Source organism: Malania oleifera, chromosome 7, assembly GCF_029873635.1.
Source record: "Malania oleifera isolate guangnan ecotype guangnan chromosome 7, ASM2987363v1, whole genome shotgun sequence".
NCBI classification, from domain to species: Eukaryota; Viridiplantae; Streptophyta; class Magnoliopsida; order Santalales; family Ximeniaceae; genus Malania; species Malania oleifera.
The window spans coordinates 76,204,167-76,218,339 of NC_080423.1; the positions used below are offsets into that span (position 1 = coordinate 76,204,167).

General features: G+C 36.5%; 1 long non-coding RNA gene across 2 annotated transcripts in view; it reads right to left on the minus strand.

Moving 5' to 3' along the window:
- Positions 1-484: 484 nt before the first annotated feature.
- The window catches only part of LOC131159162 (uncharacterized), a 30,650-nt gene continuing 16,961 nt past the window's right edge, over positions 485-14,173 (minus strand). For both annotated transcript variants that reach the window (XR_009137741.1, XR_009137740.1), the window contains one exon: positions 485-860. This is a non-coding gene — a long non-coding RNA (uncharacterized LOC131159162). The remainder of the gene's footprint in view (positions 861-14,173) is intronic.

Consider the following 14,173-nt stretch of genomic DNA (forward strand, 5'->3'; position numbering starts at 1 on the left):
GTGTTCATCTATTTTATCAATCAAACAAAAATTTGGTTTCTTTTAAACAATCAACAAGACAACTAATAAAACATTCAATCTTCAACCACAATTTGTTTGCCAAATATAAGTTCACTGCAGCACTATTAGATTGATGGAAGATTCAAGATTCAGTACTTCCTGAAATATAAATACAATTCACTCAATCTCAAACTTTATACCATTCAATCACAGTATATTTATAGTATATATAACTTTCTGCTTTTGTATTATGTTCAGCCCTATGGTGAATGTGAGTTTAAACAAAACCCGGTATATATGAAATTACTTCTTCAATATGATGTTCAATATAAAATCCAATTACTCTTTCCAAACTTCAGAATTCAAATAAACTCTTAAGTTAATTTATCTTTGGGGTGTTTAGCCAAATAACGTACTCCTGTATGATTTCCACAAAGAACGGTTCAACCAACGTACTCTCGTTCGGTTTCCACAAGTCAAATCAAAATCAAACTTTAAAGTTTGCTTAATTTTCAAATTTACGTAGTTTATATGATTTTAAATTTAAATCATCCATGCAATTTAAATATGCACTGAAAATAAAGAATAGGGAAAGAGAGAGTGAGACGGAGATTTTTACAAGGTTCGGCTTATACCTAGCCTACTTCCTCGCTTTTGACAAACCATCAAAAGATTCACTAAACATGTTTCTTTAACGGGCAGAACAATACCTTTACAACACTCCTTGGTTAAGGCTAGAGTTCGCCATCTTCAAACGATATCCCCTTATCCGGTCACTCCTTAACTAGGCTAGAGTCTGCCTCTCTAAGCAATATCCCCTTACTTAGCCAACGATCCAAACAATCCTTGAAATCGGCAATCTACAAGAAATAAATCAAATATTTGTATACAAAGAATTTGCTCCTAAAAGAGCTGATTAGTACAACAATTCAGAACTATAATATATTTCAAAGTAAATAATAATATGAAATTTAACTTGAAATTCAAGAAAGTATATCACCGATTAATTCTTTCAATGATTGAAAGATTTAAAATTTGTAACACAATTCCGATGGAAGAAGATAAGCAAAATCTCAGTTGAATTCGTGTAAGTTGAGAGCAAGAGAGAGCCTTGAGAATTTAAGAGCAATTGAGAGAGATTTTAAATTTTTGCTGAATTTAAATTCTTGGTGTATTGATTTAATGACCTTTGAGGCTTATTTATAGACTTTAAAAGGTATGTAACTTGGTCCTCAAGTGACTTGGAGTATCCCCCAAGTTTTCACAAAACTTAAGCCCCAAGCAAACCATTTAAAAAATGTTTTCGTTGAGGTTTTTTTCAAATTATGTTCGTGGCAGTGGTCTGCTCCAATCCACCAGTCGCCTGCCATGTTATTTTTAAAGGAGCAGCAGGGACAGTAGGGTGGCAGTCACCTGACTTGACCACCCAGACGTCTGTCCTGATTCAGGCAGTCTACTAGTTGCTATCAACTTCGAGTACCCTTCTGTTTTTTTGTCATAATTTTTTCTGTGCAACTCCAAATTTGATGATCTTGGTGTCAAATGAAAGTAAAAAGAAAATCTAATAACGTTCATATTGAACAAATTTTAAAATAAAGAATTTTTTATAGAGAAAAATATACCTCAATGCAGATATAGAAAAATTAACAGCATTTTGAAAATCCTCTTTTTGATACTTTTCATTCCAAAAATGATTATAACATTTTTGAAATAATTTTTGAACTTATAAAAATATTTTCCAAGTATGTTAAAAGGCATTTAGGTCTAATAAATTAATCTAAGAGTTTCATATATCCATATTGAAATTATTTAAAGTACTTACATGAAATTTCCTATAGACTCTTTCGAATTTTCAATCCTTGAATTCCTTGAGGTCTTTATCCTTGCTTCATTTTTTTTTTTAGCTTTCCATATTGATCACTTAGGCTTTCATTCTTGAAATTTTTTTTTTAATATCAATGCTCTCATGATCTTCAAGTTTTATTTCATGCCTCAAGCTTTGATATAATCGTCCTTTGAAGTACAAGCTTTCATAAATTTTTTAACCTTACATTCATCATTTAAAACAAAGCATGTTAAGTTCTACTTGTTTGTTAGCATCGAAACAAGATGTTAAGCCTTATAAGGCCAACAATCTCCCCATTTTTTATGATGACAAATAAAAAGCAAAAATTGGAGTGAGCCTTAAAAAGACTCCCTCTTTCGATAAGCATCATCTTAACAATATTTGCAAGATCAATGTCAATTTCAAAACCTCTTTTACAAGCATGTTCATCACTATCAAATACTCCTCCTTTTAATATATATTATGTTCATACTCAGTTTTTGCAATTTGCAAACTATGCTTAATTTTTTCTTTAAAACTTCTCCCCCTTTTGACATCCATCAAAAAGGATAAAAAAAAAAATGATTAAGTTCAAATAAAATCACATGTTGAGCATATCATCAAACATGCGTATCAAACATATGAACACACTCAATTTATTATTTTTCAATATAACATGTGCAGTGTGTTATAACATGCAAATATATGAATTATAACTTCATTACTAACAGTTTTTTCCTTTAGATAATATTCAAGATTTCAATTATTGATTTTATGATACCGATTTATAATTGAATTCATGATATCTATTTAAAATTCATGATACCAATTGAGAATTGATACCAATTGAAAATTTAACATGATACCAATTGAAAATTCTCTGAATTGATTAATAGAGAAACAATCATAATATAAGCAATATGACATAACACTCCCCCTAAATTCAATACATTCAATTTTGTTATCAATTTTGCTTTCATCATCCTATATTTTAAAACATTGATACTCATTATGCTTATATCATCAATGTCATACCATGCTCATAGATATAATTATTCTTATCATGCTTAAAAAATCAATTGATCTTTTAGATTGTGATATCAAATGAGTTTTTTTTTTTTTTTTTTTTTTTAAAATTATGATTCCAATTAAAATTTTTAAAATGTGATACCAAAAATATTCATGGATACCAAAGACTTTATAGATACCAAAGTCATTATCACATTATACATAGCTCATGGATACCAATATAACTATTATCTCTCATAGCTCATGAATATCAATATAAAAAGCAGTAAGTCTATCCATTTAATTCATCAATAGAATGCATGATCAAGAATTAATCTCATATCAAAATTCATGTTTATACTCAATAATCTCGTGCTTAAATGTTCAACATAGTGAGTCATAAATTTTCAATATAAGTCAAGCATATCATGTAGCATATCATATAAGCATGTAAGCATATAACATCTCATATAGTCATTCATTCTCAAACTTATCTTAAACTCTTTTTTAAATTTTTCTATTTTAACTAGTTTGTTTGTTAATCATGAATTAAGTTATTTTCTCAATTTTTAAAGGGAATGACTTAATCCATTGAGTTTTTCATTTATGAACTAGTATATCATCTCGGTACCCATACTTTCTTAGGTCCGATTGGTTTCATAAAGGATGTTTCTTTAACTCTCCATATTTGTTTAGTTTTCACACTTTTTCTCTTAAATGGACATTCAAACTTTATATGTCCATTTTTCTTACATTAATAACATATGGTGTTAGTGTAAGCATTAAGGGATGTGCTTACATTATCTTTGGAAGCTTTTGAGAAATAACTCATGTAAAGATTCCTTTTCTTTTTATTTTCAATGCCATTAAATCCAATGTCTTCTTTGTTTGGAGACATTCTTTGGGAGCCTACAATTTTGTCAAAATTCGTTTTTCCTTTTGTAAAGTTATAAATGACTTCTTCTTTATCTTTAATCTGATTTTTGAGATCATTTATTTCAATGTCTTTCTTGTTATCAACCTTCTTTAGTGATTTTTCTAATTTTAGAGATAATTTTCTTATCTTATCCTCTAATTCAGAAATATATATTCAAAATTTATAAGTCAAGTTTGTAGTTTTGAATGAATAGATTGAGAATTGTTGGCAAATTGTGTTAAAAGGTACTATTGTTATATAGCTACAATATATATATATATATGGTAGGGTACAAATATGGAGAATGTCTCATAAAAATATTAACGCTTTGAATAGGCTAACAATTGAAGTTGCAGCTTTGGGTCAGGGCCCATTGATTTTTCCTACCAAACCGGAAAGTGGTATAGTTGTTGGCGCTCCTCATACTCAATTAAGTGAAGGATGAAATGACCATTTCAATAAAGGAATTAAATTCAAGTCTCATATTTTAATGGGGATGTTCTCCTGATGAATTTGATGATTAGGTGTACTCTTTGGAGCACTACTTATAATGGCATGACATAAACAAGGCTCAAAAGTTGTATTCGTCTGGATCAAAATTGAAGGGAACTGTTTGAATTTGGTAGATTAAACAACAACAAATCTTTAACAGATGGAGATTTGGCAAGATTAGAACGTGAGATTAGATGAAGCAAGGCATGCAGGAACAATGTGTACCTTGCAATTAACAGCAGCTTGTTCACCTGCAACTCATTTGAAGAAAGAATAAAAGAGACTAGCAGATTACACTAGTAGGTTCTATATTTCAGCTACTCATGCCGACATAGAATGGAAGAGGATGTGATGATAGCTTTGTGCAAGAAAGGATCAGCCAGCTATTGCCTCCAAGTGTCACTGGCCAAATATTTCAAACCCTTGTGAAGGGACCGCGCGGCGCTAGCTGAAACACTCTTGTTTAACTAGCCAGCCTAGCATTTACCACAATTCATCAACAAAACAATTTCATTATCATTCAAGAAAATATGTGTCTAGCAAGGGAGGCAAGTAAGCTAAACACGTAGACAATAGCTAGCGAGTTTTACAACTTGATGAACATTCACCCTCTCCTAAAGAGCTTTCTATGCTATTCTCACTCTTGCACTAGGAAACATCAATATGTCTGAGGAGTCATACTCCCCTTTTTAGCCTAGGAAAAAATTCTCTAAAAACTAACCCTACATCAGTGCTTACATGATGGAAACCCATCCCAAATGCACCAAACAAGCGTCACAGGCAAGCTTAATGCCCTAAGCAAGCTCGGCTCGTGACACTCCCTCACTTATACCTCGTAGACTTTTGATGCTAGGTCCACTTCAACTTTGTTCCCGAATGGTTGCATATCTTTTGTAGAAACTCAGCTAATTTCTTCATCACCAAGGCATTTGCACTTCACTAAGGACTTCTGCCACTTCTTCCTTGAGGATGTGAACTCTCTGCTTACAAGGATGACTTCAACTTCTCGTCTATCAGGTTGCACTATCCTCAATTCTGCTCCAATTGACTAAATTCTACTTGGATCTTCGGTATCAGAATTAAGTGGCTTGAGGTAGCTAACATGAAACACAGGATGCACTTTCATCCAAGTTGGAGGGTCAACTCAACAATAGACCTTCCCAAATTTAGCCAAGATGAGGAGTGGTCCTTTATATTTACGAAGTAGTCTCCTATCTCATCCCCATAATGACCTAATCTGTTCAGAATTGAGCTTAACAAACACCAAGTCACCTACGTTAAAGTGTTGCAGTCTTCTTCCCTGATCTGCCACTTTTTCATTTGCTTAGAAGCTTTCTAAAGGTAGGCTTGGGCAATCTCTGCACTCCATCTCCATTCTTTGGTGAAGATGTATGCTCTAAGAATCTTTCCTCTGTACGGCTCGTTCACTGCGTGAGGTAACAGCGGCTACTAGCCTATAACAAACTTAAAAGGACTTTTGTTAGTTGTTGAGCTCTTTTGGGTATTGAAACAAAACTTAGCCACATCAAGTAGCTGCACCCAATTCTTCTGGTTGGCATTGACGAAATGGCGCAAGTACTCTTCTAGTAGCCTGTTGAATCTCTTCGTCTGTCCATATGACCGTGGATGATAGCTCGAAGAGATGTCAAGCTACAAACCAAGGATTCTAAAAAATTCTGTCCAGAAGTTGCCAATGAATCTTGAATCTCTTTCACTGACAATATCTTGAGGAACACCCTAATACTTCACAATATTCTTGAAGAATAATTGTCTTGTCTCCTCTGCCGAATGTACCATACTTCGAAAACCTGCCTAAACCACAAGTACAAACCCTGCATCTCCCACTTTGGGCAAGTTGGTGATGAAATCTAGTGAGATAGCTGGTAGGGGCTCCAGTAGCACTGCAATCTTCCACTCCACCTCATCTTTTTGGCAAGTGAGAGAAGTCCAGGTATAATCAACCACATCATCACGCATGTTCGACCAATAATACCTCTGCATTAATATTGCCAAAATGCGTTACCATCGTGGATGTTCAGCCCACATGGTATCATGACACTCTCTCAACAATGTCTTCCTTATATCTCCAACTCGTGGCACAAAGAGCTAGCTACCATGGGTAATCAGCAATCCGTCTTCCATCCAGAACTGACATGCTTTCCTCTCTTCGGTCAGCTTCATGAGGTTCTACGCAACTGAATCTTTGGCTAAATTATCTTTGATGCGTTCCCACATCATGATGGTAACGGTACCCACTAGTGTGTTACTATCTGCAAGGCCATCAAGCTGACCTTCTTGCTCAGTGCATCAGCATTGGTTCATCCACCCAGCCTTGTGCTCAAATGAGAAATCAAATTTTGCCAAGAATTCTTGCCACCAACCTTGCTTGGGTATCAACTCTGGCTATGTGAAGAAGGAGCTAACACTTGAGTTATCCATTTTCACCACAAACCATGACCTGACCCAAGTAACTTCGCCACACGCGAAGACAATTTATCACCACTAGCATCTCCTTTTCCTGAGATGTGTACTTCCGTTCCACTTCACTAAGCTTACAGCTCTCATGCACAGCACGATGTCCCTCTTGTAACAAGACTCCTCCAAGGGTGTAGTCCGATCCATCCGTTTGCATCACGAAGGGTTTCATGATGTCTAGAAGAGCAAGTATCAGATCTCTCATCATGACATCCTTTAAGTCATCAAAGGTTCCCTGGCGCTTCTTTGTTCAATTCCACCCCTAATACTTCTTTAGTAATTCTGACAAAGGAGCAGTTCTCCTCGAGTACCCTTCTATGAAGTTCCTGTAATAGTTGGCAAAACCAAGAAAGGAACTTCCTTCACTGTCATTGGAATCTTCCATTCTTGAATAGCTTTCACCTTCTCCATATCCATCCCGAATATGACCATACACAATTACATGACCAAGGAATTTGATACTCCGCTGAGCGAAAGAGCACTTCTCTTTCTACCCATCCAACGCAACTTAAATAGTCATAGGCACTAGTTCTTGGCCTACTTATTCCTCTACCACCATCGTGACAAGATACGTTTGTTCACCCCTTCTCAATCCCTTCTTGAATTTCATGGCTGAAAGGAACTTCTCCTCATCTCCTTTCCTTACAACAACTTGCACCATGCGAAGGTGATTTCTCATCAGCCACAAAGAACAAGCAAAAGGCATAAGCACTGCCTTAGTCTACCTTAAGAATTCGATTCCCTTTTTCCTGCATGGTTAACCTACCAGAGCGTACAACGTTCACCCTATCTACCTTTTGGCGCTTAGCGTGACACCTTGCCCACCCCTCTTGGGCGCTTAGGATGGCACCCTGCATACCCTCTTGTGTGTTAGGCATAAACCATTACCCTTTCTCCTCAAGATTAACTTATTAGAGCGTACAGCGTTCAATCCGCCTACCCTTTGGTGTTTGGTGTAACACCCTGCCTAACCCTCCTGGGCACTTGGCATGACACCCCTCATACTGTCCTAGGCGCTTAGCGTAAACTATTACCCTTTCTCCGCAATGTTAACTTACCAGAGCGTGTAGCGTTCACCGTGCCTACCTTTTAGTGCTTCGCGTGAACCCTTTCTCTGTAGTGTGGTGGAAGTCCTTCAACAACTCCGCCATCGAACTTTGTTGATCTCTTTAGGATCCCTCCAATTAATCAACACGTTCCCTCAATTAGGCCCTTACTTCAGCCACTTTGTTGGCTGACAACTCAACCTTTCCTTCCAGCACATTAATTGTCTGGGCATTGGTTCGCATGGTCACTTACCAAAGCTTTACTAATCCCATAATGAAGGCAAATAAATTCACGTAGCAACAAACCACATTTTGATACCAGGTGTCATGGGCCAAATATTTCACACCTTTGTGAAAGGACCATGCGGCACTAGCTAAAGAACTCTTTTTTAACTAGCAAGCCTAGCATTTACAACAATTCACCAACAAAACACATTCATTGTCATTCAAGCAAATATAAGTGGAAACAATAACTAACTTATGAAAGCAGTGGTAGTTAAGCAATAAACATTGAAGCAACGTAATTCATTATCAATATCTCTGTTAACAATGTGTGCCTAGCGAGAGAGGCAAGTAGACTAAACACGTTGACAATAACCAGTGAGTTTTACAAGTTAATGAATACTCACCCTCTCCTAAAGTGTCTTTTATGTTATTCTCACTCTAACACTAGGTAACATCAATATAACCAAGGAGTCATACTCCCCTTTCTAGCCTAGGAAAAAATTATCTCTGAAAAATAATCCTACACTAGTATTTACATGATGGAAACTCATCCCAAATGCACAAGACAAGCGGTGACAGGCAAGCATAATGCCCTGAACAAGCTTGACTCGTGACAAATGAATGGATCTTGTAGGATTCTCAAGAAATTCTTCGTTTCTTCCAGAGGCAAATGAATAATCATCTGCTTCTCACATTCCGTGAGGGACATTAAGGAATATCCAGAAAGGCATTTCGGGAATCAATCTAATTCTATCTTTATTCGTTCCATTTGAAGAAAGGAAGGATCCCAAAGAATTGATCCATAATTAGCGCATTCATCATAGTTATCCACTCCAACTTCGTATCGAGGTCACTATCATCAATATCAATATCAATATCATCAATAAAAAAACCTTTAGGTTAGTTATCCGAGAACTTGTTCTAAAATACCATAATGAAAGGGGCATAGGAGTTTGTCGCTAAGTATTTGACCAAATAGAATCGTCTAGTTCCTATAGAATGTATCACTAAAACACCCCTATAGAGGGATAAGGCTAAGCGAAGCGAAAAGGGTTTTCCATGAGATGGGAAATGAAAACTATTAGCCCTACACAAAGTTTTTGAATAAGTGATTGTCTAATAATGAGCAAGGAATATCCATATTTCTGCTAAACAGGATGTATTGAACTCATAATTCATTAGATACTTTTTATGAATGTCAACTAAGTATCATAAGTAAATTGCTTCCGATTGTTCAATCATTTGATAACTAGTCATTCTTTGATAAATGATCATTATGAGTCACTTAATAGAATCTAATCAATCCTTTTTTTGTCGTTAAGGTGGAGAACTGAACCAAGAATTCTCTTTCTTCATCATCAATCAAATCACTGTTCACGACTATGACAAGAAGCCTATTCAGCAGATACTCAACACACTGTAGGAAGTTTCTTTCAGCTATTTAAAAATAAATTCTTAAAAGGCTTACGCCCCAACACCTTAAAGTGTGTCATCCTTGTGCATTCCAAGTTTATTGCTTTAAAATGCTTGGCCTTCACCCTTTTATTCGCGAACATTGCCCTACAATAATTAAGCACGAATGTCGTAACTTTACGGGCAAAGATAGCATAATTATTTCAATGTCATCAATTGAGCTCAATGTTAAAATACTGGACATAGTTAGGCATTGAAGTAAAATTTTAATGCTTAATTAACACATTTAAACAAGGTGGGTGATGTAGGGAAAAACAGCAACAAAAACAAAGAAATCCTAGAAAAGGAATACAAGGCCTTCACAAGCAACTACAATCCATCACTGTTCATCATCCTGCAAGTTTACCACAAAATTACCGCACCATCCCTCATATTTGAACACCATATTGTCGATATCATCTTTCAACACCTCCACCACCATCAAACCTCTGAAAAGCCCCTCCCCCAACTTTCACTTCTATCCAACAATGCACGCCACCTTAATCTTTTCTAACCACCACCCTACAACTTTCACCTGAGTCCTTTTGATACCCCCACTACCTTTCGATTCACAACCCCTCAATCCACTAGCAACCAAAAGGCCACCACCAGAGGACCCTCATTGGCAGCACAAGTGCTATCAACGCGCACATAGAAGTATTCCAGCTTCGTCTCTAACTTCAGTACTTTCAACACCCGAAGTGAGATTTAATTCTGAGAAATACTGATTAGAAATCAAAGAAATTTGAAGCAGGAAGCCAGTATTTTTTATACTTGGAAAAAGATATAAATTTGGGAGACAGTACAGGCTTCCATGCCTTGTCTTCAGGATACTCCCTATTTCAATGGTAATCTTTCCAAGCAAGAATTCATTGATTGGTTGTTTTATAAAAGGGTGTCCCCAGGCCACAAGGCTCACCGCTTTGCGAGCGTCGTCACATTGTACATACTCTTACCCTTGCTTTTATGCAGAGAGACAGTTTCCTCGGACTCGAACCCGTAACCAGCAGGTCACAAAGGAGAAACCTTACCGTTGATCCAAGGTCCGCCCTGTTGATGGACTGTCTGTTTTATCTTGATATTTATATTGAATGCAATGGAATACCATAAATAAGGACCAGATTTGCATCTTATAAGCTTGTGGGCTACAGCTTTGTGGTGGGATGAAACACAGTATACCAAAGGCAACAATGTAAAACAACCTTCTCATTCTTTAGAATGAAAATTTTGTTACTATCAAAATCTTTCCATGACTCCTAAGGCGAGATCATCTTCCATCACAAGAGACAAGATTTCTTATTTTTGACAACGTGAGCTTCAAATCTCAAAACAGCCTATCAAAGATGAAACAGAAGTTGTTATTGTTACTGACTACACATGATCACATGAAAGAAGAAATAGAAAGTGAACCTCAAATTATTGTTTGTCATGGATTTAGTATGGAAATGAATGCACCATTGACTGTGTGCATAGTAGATTACACGATGCAATTCTTAGAGCAAGCAAATGCAATGGAACAAAGTGTTGTTCAAGTCCTCAAAAGAGTTCAAGGAGCAGGTAGCAGAGTTCAATCTAAAAATTAGGAATTCAATTCATATTAAGAACTTTTTGGAGGATAAAATTGTTGAATCTAGTCATAAGCCTATGACAGACACATAGACTCCAACCTTTGATTTTATCTTCCAACTCAATAATTCTCCACGTATTGACCTTATTGGGATACAAAATCTTGAAGAGAATTTTAGTAATTAGTTGTTGATATTGGCATGTCAATTGAAAATGGACAAAATGAAATTGTAAGTTGAACCTCATGGTTATATACTCCACACTCTTCTTGTGCCATTGTAAAACTCTAGGTCAAGTTTTCTCTAATAAGGGAAGATTGATGGAGAATGGGGCAGAGAGTTATAGGCGTCTATTTTCGAAGATCTAAAAATTAGGAAATTTTCAATTGAGAAAAAAATAAGGATTTTGTTTTAAAACCCTTCAAAGTTCTGGCACTTCTCTCCATCCAAATGCAACAAAAGATAGTCATTATTAAGAACTGCCACAAAACCTTTATCTCCTTCCCTTTCTCAAATCCCCTAAAACTCATAGAACAAAACTCCTCCAAAGAGTATGGGCACACCCACTTCTCTCCAGAAACATCAACTAAGTTACTAAAGGATTGAAGAGAAATGACAATGTAAGAACAGATGCGAACAAGTGTCTCCACTCTTGAAGCGAAGGACACGCGCATCAGAGAATAAAGACTTGTTAGGTCTATGTTTCAGAAGCAAGTCATTGTATTAGTCTTTCCCAAGATCACTGCTAAATTTTATTTATCAGTAAAGAGAAATTATATCAACAAGGCACCAAGGGGGTTCCAACCCGTGGTACAAAACATCAACCGCTCTGTAGAGTGTCGCAAACATCAAGGATTACATTATGATCATTAACAATTTTCCCACTGCGCCAGCTGGAGACAGCAGCAATCCACTGTTCTTTGCAAGGCTTTCATCTTTGAAGGGACTTTGGCTCTCCAAATGAAAGAGTAAGGGGCAAAAAGAATAGCATTCAGATAACGAGTCAAATGAGAATATAAAAACTTGCAAGAAAAAAAAAACCCTTAAAAGTGTCCAAGCCTGAAACTCTTTTGTCATTCACCAACTGGAACCAAAAAGAATGAAGCACATCAATCAAGTGAGCAAACTCGTCAGTTTCTCTCTCATTAAGGTTCCTTACAAAATGAAATCCCAAGAATCCCACTCTCTTGTGGGAGGACGAAAGCAGAAATAGTGGTATCATAAACAGAAGATAAGCAAGAGAGGCCAGGATACATGATAGCCAAAGGAACCTCCCCAATCCAGTGGTCCTCCCAGAAGTGGATTCTCTCTTCATTACCAACACTATACCAAACATGAGGGAAGAAGTATTGAAAAATCTGAGGCACAAATTTCCAAGGGCTAAAATAAGTGATATGATCTCCAACAAAAGCATCCTACCCATTGTGTAGAAGTCAAAATTTACAGCGGATTACCTAGTGCCAAAAAAGTCATACTCTAAAAAGGAAGCACCATAACCAGCTTACAAGATTATCTCTATCACGCTCTCAAATCTCCAAGTCACTCTCACGAGGATTTTGATTAGCGACAAGTTATACAAGGGGATAGAAGAAAGACAAGCATGAATAAGAGAAATGCAACCCCAAGAGTGAAAAAAACACCCTTCCATCCAACCTCCTAGCATGTCTCTAAAAGACCAAGTCCCAAAAAAAAAAATCATTTCTAGGGTTACTATTCACAAATTCAACATATAAGAGCCAGTATTAAATAATAACACGTCCGATAGATTGTAGACAGAACTTGAATGTGGGACTTATGTGGCACTTACAGTTTTTAATAAGGCCTGCTAACCAAATCAAAGCAAGAACCTCTAAAGAACCTAACCACAACCAGAAACACAAAGATGAGAAAAGGCAGCAGAACAACACGCATGACTAAATAAACATGCCACAAAACAACAAAACCCGCAAGCAAATCAAACTCCTATTAAGGAAAAACAACACCTCCCCCCCTCTGGGGGGGGGGGGGGGGTGTAATTTTCCCAAAATAGATTATGAAGGTGGCAGCAAAGAAGCAACAATGATGTGCAATCGAGGTGTAAAAGAGCATGACCATGGTTACCTGGTTGGGGGGGGGGGGGGTAATTTTACCAAAATATATTATGAAGGTGGCAGCAAAGAAGCAACAATGACGTGCAATTGAGGTGTAAAAGAGCATGACCACAGTTACTTGGGTCACTCCCCACCCCCACCGGGCAGCGGAACAGCAATCCAGATCACACAACCATAACGTGGGTCAACAGCATCCCAGATCAATGGGGGTCAGGATCCAAATTGACAAAAGTAGTGTCCCATATTTGCTAACCATTTTCAAATAAAAATCCAACAAAAATAGTAAGAAAAACTGTAAATATCTTTTGAAATTCAAGTTTGAGTCATGCTTGAACAATGAATGGTAGAATGATAGAAAGGACATGAAATCGCTGCTAAAAGTTGCAGCTGAGCAGCCTGCAGCAGTGACAGAATACGGCTTCCAGCCGCTGTGAAGCCTGCAACAGAGAGGAGGTCTCTAGATTCCAGCTGCCCCAATGGTGGATGGAGTTGCCCAAGCGCAGGAGAGGGGGTCGTGGAGGAGAGAGGCAGATCTGTTGGAATGACTGTGGAATTGAACCCCCTCCCACACTTTTTTGTGCAAACAAGTCTTTGACATTCACCCCAGAAAATTGTAAATTTGCAATGCTGTACAATATTAGATATTTTAATTCTTCATATTGACTTATTTATTTAAAGAGTCCAACAACTTTATTCACTTAGTAGCATAAAACAACAACAACAACAACAAAACCAAGTCTTAAGTAATACAATTAAAAAGTTAACACATTAATATACATTAAAAGAAATAAGTTAATTTATAAATAATTCTTGTTTTTCATATATAATCAAAATAATTTTTTTAAGAATAATGATGATGTTTCTCTATATTCTGCATTCCGTCTTAAGTAAATAATTCAAAACATACCATGATCCAACATAGTTTACTGACTAATCAATCAAACAAAGTGATTCAAGCATAGCATGACCCATAATCGATTACTAACTAAACTAAGCCTACATCCCAAGAACTGATTACTGCACAATTACTAATTTTAAGTGATAAGTACTATAAGTACGTTTTTTAACTGGTTTGTAAC